The sequence below is a fragment of the Cygnus atratus genome, chromosome 3 (assembly GCF_013377495.2).
Source record: "Cygnus atratus isolate AKBS03 ecotype Queensland, Australia chromosome 3, CAtr_DNAZoo_HiC_assembly, whole genome shotgun sequence".
Lineage (NCBI taxonomy): Eukaryota > Metazoa > Chordata > Aves > Anseriformes > Anatidae > Cygnus > Cygnus atratus.
The window spans coordinates 48,457,222-48,469,199 of record NC_066364.1 but is presented as its reverse complement, the minus strand read 5'-3'; positions in this window follow the sequence as shown (position 1 = coordinate 48,469,199).

The window sequence follows — 11,978 nt, the reverse complement described above, 5'->3', positions numbered from 1 at the left end:
CATCGCCCTGTTCCCGTGTGTTTTCATGAAAATGCTACTTTTGCATGGGTAGAGAAGAGATGCCTCCCTGGTGCACTCATTTATCATACGGCAGGAGAATGAATGGGGGCAGAATATCACCTTATGACGCTGAAGCCCTAAGCAAACCTTCAGCATGCACTTGACCAGGAAGGGTCTGGGATGCAAGTGGAGGATGTGGCACTGTGTACTTGTTCCCCATGGCAGAGGAGCAGCCAGCTACAGCCTGAATGATGGGTTAAGCCTGCTCAATGGCCAGATTCTGGCTTTTAAGTATGTACATCCCAACCCCAGGATCCCAGCTCCAATTTTCCCACATGTTGGCTTCAAGATTGGAGTCTCCCCAGGTTTAAGTGGCACCAGTTGAAATGGGTTTTGTCCCTGCCATAGTGCACTTCAGCTCCTCCACCCTGTGCCCCAACAAGCCCTGGCTGTTCACAAGAGCCGTGAGCCTTGAAAGCTGCCTGTAGCTGCAGGCTTTCTGCGCACTGAGAGAAAGGGGAGGGACTGGGTGAAAAACACCTTGGGCCTTTGAAACACAGAAAAAATGTCCGAGTTGTTTCAATAGCCTGTCCCGGACTTTAAAAAAGGTTAATCAAATCATCTGAAATGAAAGCACATTTGCCATTCCTGTCCCGGGGTTGGCAGGGACGCAGAAGCATCACACAGTTTCCTACAATTGATGCTATTATTTGGGAAAGGCCTCGAGTACAATCCTATGGGGGTTGTACGAAAACACATCAAAAACCCAAAAGACTGCATGGCAAGAATTATGATAGAAATTTGCACTTTTCCTGCCTGTGAATGTAATTCATGCAGTTAGCACTTTATCAGAACTAATTTAACCCAAGTTTTTCATATAAACTAAAGGCAAGTGAGTTCAAGTAGGTTTCTGTAACATAAAGGACATCTTTTAACCCAACTTTTGCTCCGGTTCACCCCGCTCCCACCTAGTGCTATTCAATGGCTTAAAAAGTGACACAAAAATACATACCTGTCCCCATGGGTTGGCTCTTCTTGCTATAGCAGCCCCTATCAGCATTCAGCAGCCCTATTAATGCAGTCCCCCGCAATCAGCAAGACAAAGTAGCGCTCTGCACATCTCTGATCCATCTCTTCTTGATATCACAGGCCATTTCTGGATGCAGAACAAAGAGCAGGAGCTTTTTTCATGCCAGCAGCTTGCTCCGTTACATCTGCTCTGCATCCTTAGGTCCATGGCTCTCTGATACCCCGCAGCAGACCCCTATGCCGCCTATCCTGCACGAAGATGCACTGCCCTGGGGCATGGCTGCTGGCATCCCCGGTACTGCCACACCGGGCACCCTGCATGTGGCAAGCCCTGAGCTCGTGCCCTGTTTCAGGAACGCATGTTTAGGAGAAGATTTGCCTGGATAAATATTACACGTACCACGCTGCTAAGTACAAACTGTTCTGAAGAGATAGCGTAGATTTGCCCTAATCTTACTTATAGTGTATTGTCTGGAGATATGGTGGAATAAAGTGCTGGCAAACCATTCCTTGGCATCTGCCAGGACTTCTGTAGAAAAAAACCTGAAGATACGCACTCCTATGGAGCCTGCTGCAAGAAGAAAACTTCAGGAGTTAAAATGCTGGGGAACTGGGAGCTGGACATCCTCTCTGGGCACCACATTTGACTTCCAGACAAAGGAGACCTCGATTCAAGCAGATACGTCTCCATTAGTTTTTAATACAGTAATGCTTGCCGTTTTCCAATCCTCATTGCATATATTGACAATCCCTTTACTGTTTCCTCTGGTTATGAGTTGCTGTACTTGCTCTAAGATTCCCAAGAAATTACAAAATAATGTAAATGAGTGTTTTCAGATCTTTATCTCCCTTTGTCCCCGCTGCTCTGAGGAGCAGAGAAGCATGGGACCAGGCTGTCCTTGACCAGCTACTACCCTTGACTGTGGCCAACAGGCTGAGAAACAGAGTCAGCAAAAACAGATGGAGGAAGGATATTGCAAAACACCGGTGAAATCCTTCCCCTTGGGATTTTGGGTTTTAGGAGCTGGGCAGATGGTGGGGCAGGAGAGGAGGAGAGTGTGCCGACCTCTCCACTTCTGCTCTACATGAAGGCAGGCTTGCCCGGAGAAAGTCCGTGTTGTGCAAATGCCTCTCGGGCAGAGGTTACACCGAGTGTGAGAGGTTACGGGCAGTTTTGGGGGCACTCACGTAAAAAGCTAGGCTGCTCTGCTTCTGTTCTGCTTGGCAAAGCCCTGGTGGGGTTTGCTCAGGTGTTGCCTTTGCCAAAGCCACAGTCAGGGACGTGACGGGGAGGGAAGGGCCAAATTTGGCTGCAGGGAGAGCAGGCAAACAGCCAAGCACGTAGGACATGGGGGAGGAAGGGCAGGCAGCGAGAGGCTGGATTGAGCCTACCTGAGTGCTCCCCAACACCTCTGCAGTACCAGGGTACCTGTGGCACCTCTGCAAAACCGTGGCACCTATGGCATCTCTGCAATGTCGGGGTACCCATGGCATCTTCTGCAATGTTGGGGTGTCAGCATCTCTGCAATGTTGGGGTACCCACAGCATCTCTGCAATGTCAGGTTCCCCACGGTATCTCTGCAATGTTGGGGTGTCAGCATCTCTGCAATGTCAGGGTACCCACGGTATCTCTGCAATGTTGGCGTCAGCATCTCTGCAACATTGGGGTGCCCATGGCATCTCTGCAATGCTGGGGTGCCCAGCTGAGTTCAGGAGCAATCCCTGGGTGCTCCCACCCCTCATCCATTCTTGGGGGCCTCCAGCCTGGGCAAGTCCCATTGCCATTCCTCCAGGTCCCCTGGCCACCCTCAGCAGCCCCATCCATCACTGCTCTTTCTAGTGGCCTGCTGGGGACACGAGGCAGGCAGGAAGGTGTCAGCAGGAGTCCCCAGGGGCTGGGATTTTTCCCTGAGGCTTGGTGGCACTCCACTGCAAGTCAGAGAGGTCAGGTAGGGAGACAAAATCTCCATGTACAGCTTCTGTTGCAATACAGAAACTGTGCAAGGCATGCTTGCTAGCTATGAAAAATTATTCAGGGAGAAGGTTTCTCTCTTGTGAAATGTAACTCCTGATAGTCCTGCAGGAACAACCCTCACCCTCACTAGTGTTGCCACTGTGCAGATTTCCATTGCTCTCTTTGACATTCTTACAGACTTTTTAGAAGCATCTCCAAGCCACTCTCAAGCAATGCCATCCTGGCTGCTTTTCCTAAAATGCACAGATTCAGTTAGAGGAAAAGAAACCCCTAAACCCAACCCCAGCTCACAGCATTGATGCACATGTTTAAGGCTTTGTTGGAGTTTATCATATATAATTTTCCTCATCTAGAGGCAATTTCTTTACTCACAGTACCTATATATGTATTATTATCCTTTAATATACTGTTCAGAGGCATTACTGACACATGAAATTGTGAAACTTAGCCGATCTTCCTTTTAAGTATTTAATCCCCACATGCACAAAAGCAGAGAAGTTAATGCTTGCCCGACCATTTCACTTCTCTATTTCCAACATCATTCCCCAATGCCTGCAGAATTACTACAGATAAGAAAGAATAATTCCTCAGTTAAATAAATGTACCTACATTTCTTGTAAGAAAGGAGGAAAAATCAGATATTTTCATATTGCCTGTAAGAAATTTTACCAGTGCAGGAGCAGGCTAAATTTGGACCAGTGTCCGATAGCTGAAAAGCATTTATTTGAGAACTGGTTCCCTTGTTGTAGACAAGATGAATACGAAAGCAATCTCTGAACATGAAGCCCCCCCCCCCCCCCCCCCAGTTCTTCACACAACTGCAGGTTGAACGGTGTAAGTTGCAGAACAAGTCTGTGTGGAGACACTTATTTAGGTACAAATTTAGGTAGCCACAGGCCCTCGGTGCCCTCTGCATGAAACTGATCTGTTTCCTGCTGTCCGTTCACAAACATCTCGTTAGGACAATTAGTGGTGATAAACAGAACTCAGAGGGCTGACGTTCTCCCCTTTCAAAACTTCTGGCTCAGATTTATACAAACCACCATTTTAGTCACATGAGCCCACAAAAACCCACATTTGTTTGCGGTGAATGCAGTTTTACTGGGGAAAAGGAACAAAACCCTGCAGCCAGCCAACTTATTGGTCTTCTTATTGTTGTTTTCAGGGAGTGATCTAAGCGTGACTGGGGAACAGGCTCTTCAGAAGCCATACACGTCACAGATTGCACAAGGCGTGGAAAGCACGACAGTGTCATCACCACACCTCTATTTTTTTAAAGGCACTTCCTTCTTCTTTTAGGTTGGGTCCAGTTATTCACCTGGCCCTGTATGAGGAAGAAGTGAATCCTTCTCCTCCTTTAAAGTGTGCAACGAAATTTTGCTCAGGGATTTTTCCACCAGATCAATATTTTCTCAGTAAAACATGACACATCTTTTTTTTTGCATCTTCAGCTGTGGAGGGAAGGCTGTGTATACACTGATGAAGCTACACGGCCTCCCAGATTCCTCTGAGACCAGACTTGAGGGGATCACAGCATCACAGGAGGGCTGAGGTGGGCAGGGACCTCTGGAGGCCACCTGCTCCAACCCCCTGCTCAAGCAGGGACACCCACAGCTGCTCGCCCGGGACCATGTCCAGAGGGCTTTTGAGGATCTCCAAGGAGGAGACCCCACAGCCTCTGTGGGCAACCTGTGCCTGTGCTCTGTCACCCACACAGTGAAGAAGTGCCTCCTGGTGCTCAGAGGGAATCGCCTGTGTCCCAATTTGCGCCCATTGCCTGTTTGCTTTTGTTGTTTGCTCTGGGTTTTCTCCCAGGACCTGAGCCACAACCCCTCAAAATACCAATGCAAGGGCGAAGGAGAAAAAGACCGACTTATTGTGGTTTGGAAGGAACTACTCTAGCTTAAGGACTACGTAAGAGAAGTTGTAGACAAAACAGCAACAACAGTAAGACCCCTTTTCCAAGACTTTTTTCCAAGTGCGTGCTCTGGGCAGGGCAGCCAGATAGGATCTGCGGCACCATAAATCAATTCACTGCAAAGCAAGAAGAGAAATGGATTGTGAAACAGACTGTAAAATAAACATCTAATGTAAACATCAAAAATGTGGTGGTTTGTTTTTTCTGTCTGGGAGCCCAAGTCCAAGTTACTGGCTGGCTGTGCTGCTTCTTTCTCCAGCCCTGGGTTTTCTGATAAGAAATTGCTCACCCAAAGTCGCCTCTCCTGCTCCATCATGCCTTCTCCATCCCAGCCCTGTCCTTTTGGTCGGTGGGGCTTTCCCACTCACAGTGTCTTCTGATCCAGCCCATCCTGCCTGCCAGGAGGGCTAACACATGTCCTTAGCAAGAGAAGGTGGCCGTCTCTGAAGCAACCCTCACCTGCTGTGGAAATAGCTGCCTTTTCACCTGTACTTCTGCTTCTGACCCTTCACCATGAAGAAGAAACCTACAGGGCAGGGGATCTTCTCCACACTTTTGAGTCTCACCAGAAACAGGAGTAGATGACTTCTGTTTGTGGCAAGACGTGTATGGAGAATGAACCAGGACAACGTGCAGCTTCTCTGGGGGCAAAGGGAGACACTAGAAAGCAGGAGGAAACCAAACACACCCAGGCTGCTCAGCAGGCAGCTGGGTCATGTCAATACCTCTCTGGGGTCCAGGGCAAACCCTGGCTCATGTGTCAACACACTGGGACAACATTGCTCAATGCCTGCTATGCTCAGCCCAGGGGAAGAGATAACGATTTGCTACTGTACATAGAGACCTCTGCCTCAGGTAGGAAAGGGCAGAAGCCTCTTCACTTTTTTTTTTTTTTTGGGTTTGGTTTGTTTCTAAAGCTTTTTAACTCTTTGAGGGAAGTCATAGAGCGTAAGGTTAGAAGGGACCTCAGGATCCAGCGTATCTCCAGTTCTGAGGCAAGACCAAGGAAAATCCAGGCAAATGTTTGTCTCCCAAAAACACTCTTAATGAAGAAGAGTCCACACCTCTAGGAAAGGTGTTAACTACCCACCTAGCTAGGAGAACATAAGCTGCGTTTGCTGTAAATGAAACACAGTTATATGTCCTCTCCTTAGTGAGCAGGAAGGGTTTTTTTCAGTCATCTACTAAATAAAGGGAAGCTTGTGTCCCCTCTCAACCTGTTCTAACATATGACTGGCCTTTTCTCATGGGTACCCATCTTCTGTCTCCACTCGTTATTTCTCTTCAGAGTGGCTCCAGTACCCAGGGCTGCTACAACACCACAGCAGTAGCTTGGGCAATTTCTAGCTCATTAGTGCCCACAACACCTTTTTTTCAGTGTGGCTGTTAGTGTCCCACTTGGTATACATGTAGCTGATTTCCCCTTCCTCAGCATAGTGCTGTACACTTTTGTCTACAACATTTCATCTTGTTGATTTTTCTCTCCCCATTCCTCGAGCTCACTTTGAGCTTGCTGAGGCAAGGGTTCTGGAAATGCCTTGCAGCATGGTGTCTCCTGCAGTCTTTGCAAGTGTATATCCTGTCCCAACAGCCCAAGCCACCACAAAAAATTGCTGAAGAGAAGTGGGACAGGGCCAGAGGTTCTCTGAAATGCCTGTGATCCAAGGAGGGAGATACTCATCACTCCTCTGTGAGACCATGTTTGTGTGATGAGTGTACACCCACCCAGGGGAATGCTTCTCTGAAAATGTAGAACGAAGCCTTCTCCCAGGGTTTATGTGGGGACATCTGGCAGCACCCCCTGTTCTGCATGTAGGCCCTGCTTAGGGTGTGCAGCATGTGTCCTGAAGCTGCCAGGCCAGCGACACACCAGCAGACAGAGGCTGTGGCCAGCTTTTGGGTTTCCAGGCCCCCATGGCCATGGGAATCCAGCTGGGTGGAGCAGGCCTCATGGGACACATGTGGCAGGAGATTAGGCCCACGGGAGGAGGATGGCATGGGTGGGAGGGGAGATAACATGCAGTGTCCTGCTTTGGAAATTCATGTGTGAAAGCTGATAGCTGTTGAAGTGTCTCGGTGGAGAACTGTTTTCCACCTCCAAGACATGGCCAAAAACCCTCCCTGTGGGATATGACAGGGAAGTCCCCATAGGAAAGGGATTTACAGCTGATGGCAGTTTCCAAACAGAAGAGCTGTCATCCCTCAGTGCACTGCTGAATAGGGAGGAGGAGATGCTGCTGAAGATACCTGATTTCATTTGGGGGAAGCTATCCACCTTCCCTACTCGGTTCACACTTTCAACTTCAGCCACAGCTTGACCTCATGTCAAGGTCCATACATGAGTACTGTGTGAGGAAGCTGAGCACACGCAGTACGGGCACCAAGAGCTATGCTTGCAGAGAGGCTTTGGTCACCGAATACCGTGCCATGAGCAGAATTCAGGGATCCCCAGGGTTTGTAACGGGGCTGCCATTGGCTGTGGCAGCTGCTGCGCTGAACACAGACGCCTGCAGTGGGGTGTGGGCAGCCGTACACTTTGTGTGTGCAGCATGGCCCCGGCCTTGGGTCCACAAACTTTGGGAGTAAAGTGCTTAAAGGCCGACAGGGCATTTGAGCAGTTTGGTGTAACGAGGGTTTCAGATGAGAGGGGTCAGAAGAACGAAATCTTCTTTGAATCTTCTTTGTTCGGACCCTTCACCTTTACTACCCTTGAACAGCTCCATCCTTGGCACATAAGTGATGTGCGAGACAAGGCTAGACCAAAAAGAAGTGTGCGTGTGTGTACAGATATGTTAGACAAGTCACCTTTAGCTGGTCTTTCCTCAACCATGAGCTCACCCAGTCTGCCTGTATGATAAATCTGACCTTCAGGTTTGTCTTGAAATGCTGAACACGCCTCTACGGAGGACTGTCAATTACAGTGGAAATGGAACAGATAAGATTTTTGTTCACTTACAGATGAAGTGATCAGCATGAAACATTCAGTCTCTTGACCTTCAAGAGAAGTTAGCAGATTTTTGACTGGCTCAAATAAAGAGAACCAGAGGTTGCCAACTTTATTTAAGGGATTACAGACCAGGGTCACAAATGCCAGCACTGCCAGAGGGTCGGTGGCATGGTGTTATTCTGGGCTGCATCTAGGCTGCACAAAGGTACTTTACAACATCCATATCTGATAGAAAGGCCCAGCAGAGCATGAACAAAGAGAGACACTTTTAAAAGGCGAGAGGCATTCATTTTTCCCATTCCTTTGGCTGTAGAGGCTCGCTCTGAAGCAGTGTGCTCTTGTCGGTTTGAGCAGCCATACCTGGTAGGAGGGCCACAAACCGTTTTCACTCATGCTCAGCTCCACATCTCCTGACCTTAGCAGACCTTTGAATACAGCCAACAGTTTATATTGGCTGCAAATTTGCTATTCTGTGCAAAATAACACAGTTTAGCATATATTTAAAAAAGGTGGCTGGTGTATCTGGACCAGCAAACTCTGTCTTTAGACTCAGACATAGTTTGTAGCAGCAAAAAAAGACCGCTTCTTGCCAGCATAGCTGGAATGAAGTGAGTTGTACTGGCAAACAGCTCCTGCCAGCCAACTGTGTCTATGCTGGGATTCTTGCTTGTATAAAAACATCATTAAAAATAATCATATCCATTACTGACATTACTGTGCCCACAAACATTTTAATATCTGGCCTTAGAAAACCAGAGAATGTAAAAAAAGTCAGAGGAAAAAAAATCTATTCAAAGAAAGACTTCTGGAGATCAGAGGTTAGGAAGACCATTTCTGACAGCAGTGGGAAACATGGGTGACTTCACACGTGGATCGAAGAATGCTTGAAGGGCACAAAGGAGTGTTTCAGGTGCCCCCACAGCAACATATGACTTAAAGGATTGCATTTTATTGGGCCTTTTCCATGCATTGCTTTATTTGAGATTCCTGTCTTCCTCACATCTCTTGCAATTTTCTCTGCATGTACAAAAAAGTCCACTATTAAGCATATTCCATGACGCAGGCCAGGTGGGACTCATGCATTTGTGAAGGAGAACCAAACTGTGAGAGACTCTTGCTAACAGCAACATTGTGTCATCTCCCCTAAGGCCCTTTCTCAGAAAGGGAACAAAGCTTTAGCAAGGTAAGGTGAAGAAACTTCAGAAAAGCAAAGATATTCAGGCAGGAGCTTTCAGAGTTTGGAAACACAGCAGCAAAATCTCAGCCAGGTCCCCCAGGGCCCAGCAATTCAGGGCACTTTCTGTAGATGAATTATCACCTTTGTGTCCTCTAGTGAAAAACAGAGTGAAATGAAACAGGGTGAAATTACCTTAAAATGCTAGCTGCAGATGAGCTGGAGAAAAGGGAGGGAGGCTTTGTGTCTACCTGTATTAGCTGCTCTAGGGCAACTTCCCCAAAACTGCTGCAGTAAGCCAATTTGCACTGACCCTTTGGTGAAGACAAGGCAATCCTGCCTTACCCTGACTGCAGAGCAACCACAACTCAGTTACAAAGTGAGGACACGCGTATATCCACACCTGACCTTCCCCCATCCTACCTCGTTTTAGCTAGAGTCCCAGATGCAGAAACTTCAGAGTAGACACGTGAAGGTAGCTGCCTTCCTCAGGAGGAGGCTGGGATACCTCCTAGCTCTGAAGGATGCTGTAATTTTAAAACCACTCAGGCACAGTAGAGTTTTGACTTAAATTGTGGCTTTTCCATAGGAGTCTACCAGGCTGAGTGACAGTGCATAGCAGAAACTTCTGTATAAATGAGACAGCATTGCTATAAATTTTTCTTAATGGATGCACACTGAGGCTGATAACCCAGTTTGATATTGCAAGTATGACTCTCAAGAGTAGTGCAAATGACAATGGGCTTCATTTAATGAATAAAAGGATTACTTTTTTTAAAAAAATAGCATTTTATGTCTTACGAATTGCTTCTAAGTACTGACTTTTCTCCAGGACATTCATCCATAAACTAGTTATGGTGTACAAGCCTGGATAGCCTTAAAATAGAGGAGCCTATAGAGATTTAAAATAAAGTGCTGGTAAAATATGCTCTTTTTTTTGACTGAAAAAACAAATGCAACATGAGAGGCTGCATAGATATAACACCTCTTGTTCATAGTGGAGGCTTGGAAAGGCTGGACCTTGGTCTGCTGGGTGGGAGGGTGCTAAGAGCAGCAGCCTCTGCTGCTCCCCAGGAAGGACCTCTGAGGTGGCCTGGCTGGTCAGGGCCCCCAGAGCTGGTCCTACAGTGGCAGCCCTGGGTTCAGGCTCCCTTTCTCCGTCTCCCACCACCAGTAGTGCTGCCTGGTGTGTTGGGCTGACTCATGCCACAGGACAGCACGGTCAGACACAAACAAGGGGATGCCCAAGTTGCACGCTCATGGTAGATGGCCTCAGGTTTTGCTAGAGCCTCCAGCCCATGAAGACCACATAGCCTTGTCCTATGGAGGCCAAGGTCCCCCATATAGGAAGTGCTGCTTTAAAATAACTTTCCCCTCTGGGGGTGGAAGCATAAAAAGTTGTTCTTTAGTTTGTTGTCCATTAGGAACTACACAAAGCTGTAAGGAAACATGGCAACGAAGGGGCTCTGGGGGCCCTGCTCCTCCCATGCAGATCTGCATCTGACCTACGCACCAAAGGAGGCCAAGTCCTCGAAGGAGCTTGTCCTGCAGCCGTGGGCTCCCCGTGTCCCCATCCTGCTGAGTGGAGGGGTGCTTTGTTTGAGAGCTCCCATCCCTCATCTGCATGCTCAGCCCTTCGTGGGAAAGGCAGAACTTGGGAATGAATTTCCTTGCACTTTGAGCACAACCAAAATTTTAAGGTGTCCCCTAGAAAAGAGGGAGAGTTCAAGGGAGAAGCACCTGATCTGGCTCATTTTCATTTTGGAAGCTGAAAAGACTTTTGTGAGATGACTTCTGTTTTTATTATTTTTCCCCCCATTTCATTAGGTGTCATTCACAGGCTATAGATATCATTAAACCTGCACATCATTTAGGCCAACTGCTACTTCTGAATTGAGACATTTTATCTTGTTTTCCAGATTAAATCTTTTCCTTGGTATGTTATCAAAGCATCAAATAATACAAACAGGAGACGCTTTGTTCTATAAAGTAAATGTTGTGGCACATGCAAAACTACGGGTGTCATTAGTATGAAAAGAAAATCCAAGTGCAAAAAGAAAAAAAAAATCCAGAACAAAGTTTCAGAATTTTATCAGACAATTGCAAAGTTTTCTAAAGATTTAGTAACAGTAAGAGAAACGCACTTAACTCTTTTTTTCTTCTAATGGAATTTTCTGTTTCATTTTTACATGATAATAGCATTTTCATCAAAAAAAAAGAAAAAAAAGAAAAAAAAGGAAAGAAGAAAAAAGAAAAAAAATGCCACAGGCAGAGCGAGTGGGAAAAAAGCTATGTGGGCTGGGTAGGGCAAACAGAGAAGTGATGAGGCACCGCAGAAGTCGCCAGTGGTGGGATGACTCTGTGTGCCAGGTGGAGATATCTGCATATCTGCTTCATCTGGCTTGGCTCCGCTTGGCCCAAGAAGTCCTCCTTTTGAAAAGCGAGGTATCAGTCACCATGACTGCATCAGAAGAAAAGAGGCAGACTCCCAGATTTGCTTATCTCAAGCTTCTTGAAAGCACCCCTAACTTCCTTGGCAGCAGTAGCCAAACAATAGCTGTAAAACGTTGTTTTCCCTGGTCTGGTCTAACTAGCAACTCAGCACATGTGGTGGGGAGCTCCCAGAATAGCTCAGGGTTGCCTCACCAGTCTCGGCAGCAGCTCGAAAGGCCTTTTGTCTTCTGGGACTTGGAGAACTCTAAGATGTTTGGGCTTATTTTGAAAGTATTCTGAAAGATAAAGATGACATATTTCAAGGCCGGGTGAACCGCAGGTCGCTGTGAAGACATTGCACAACACAACCAAGTAGGCTTAGCGCAGAACTTTTATGGGATTCGATTGGCTCAAAGTTGCTGCTGCCCCGACCTAAATTTGGGTTGAAGCTGAGGCCCCTCCACATTGGCACCTCACTGGGCTGAGGGCTCTCATTGATTGT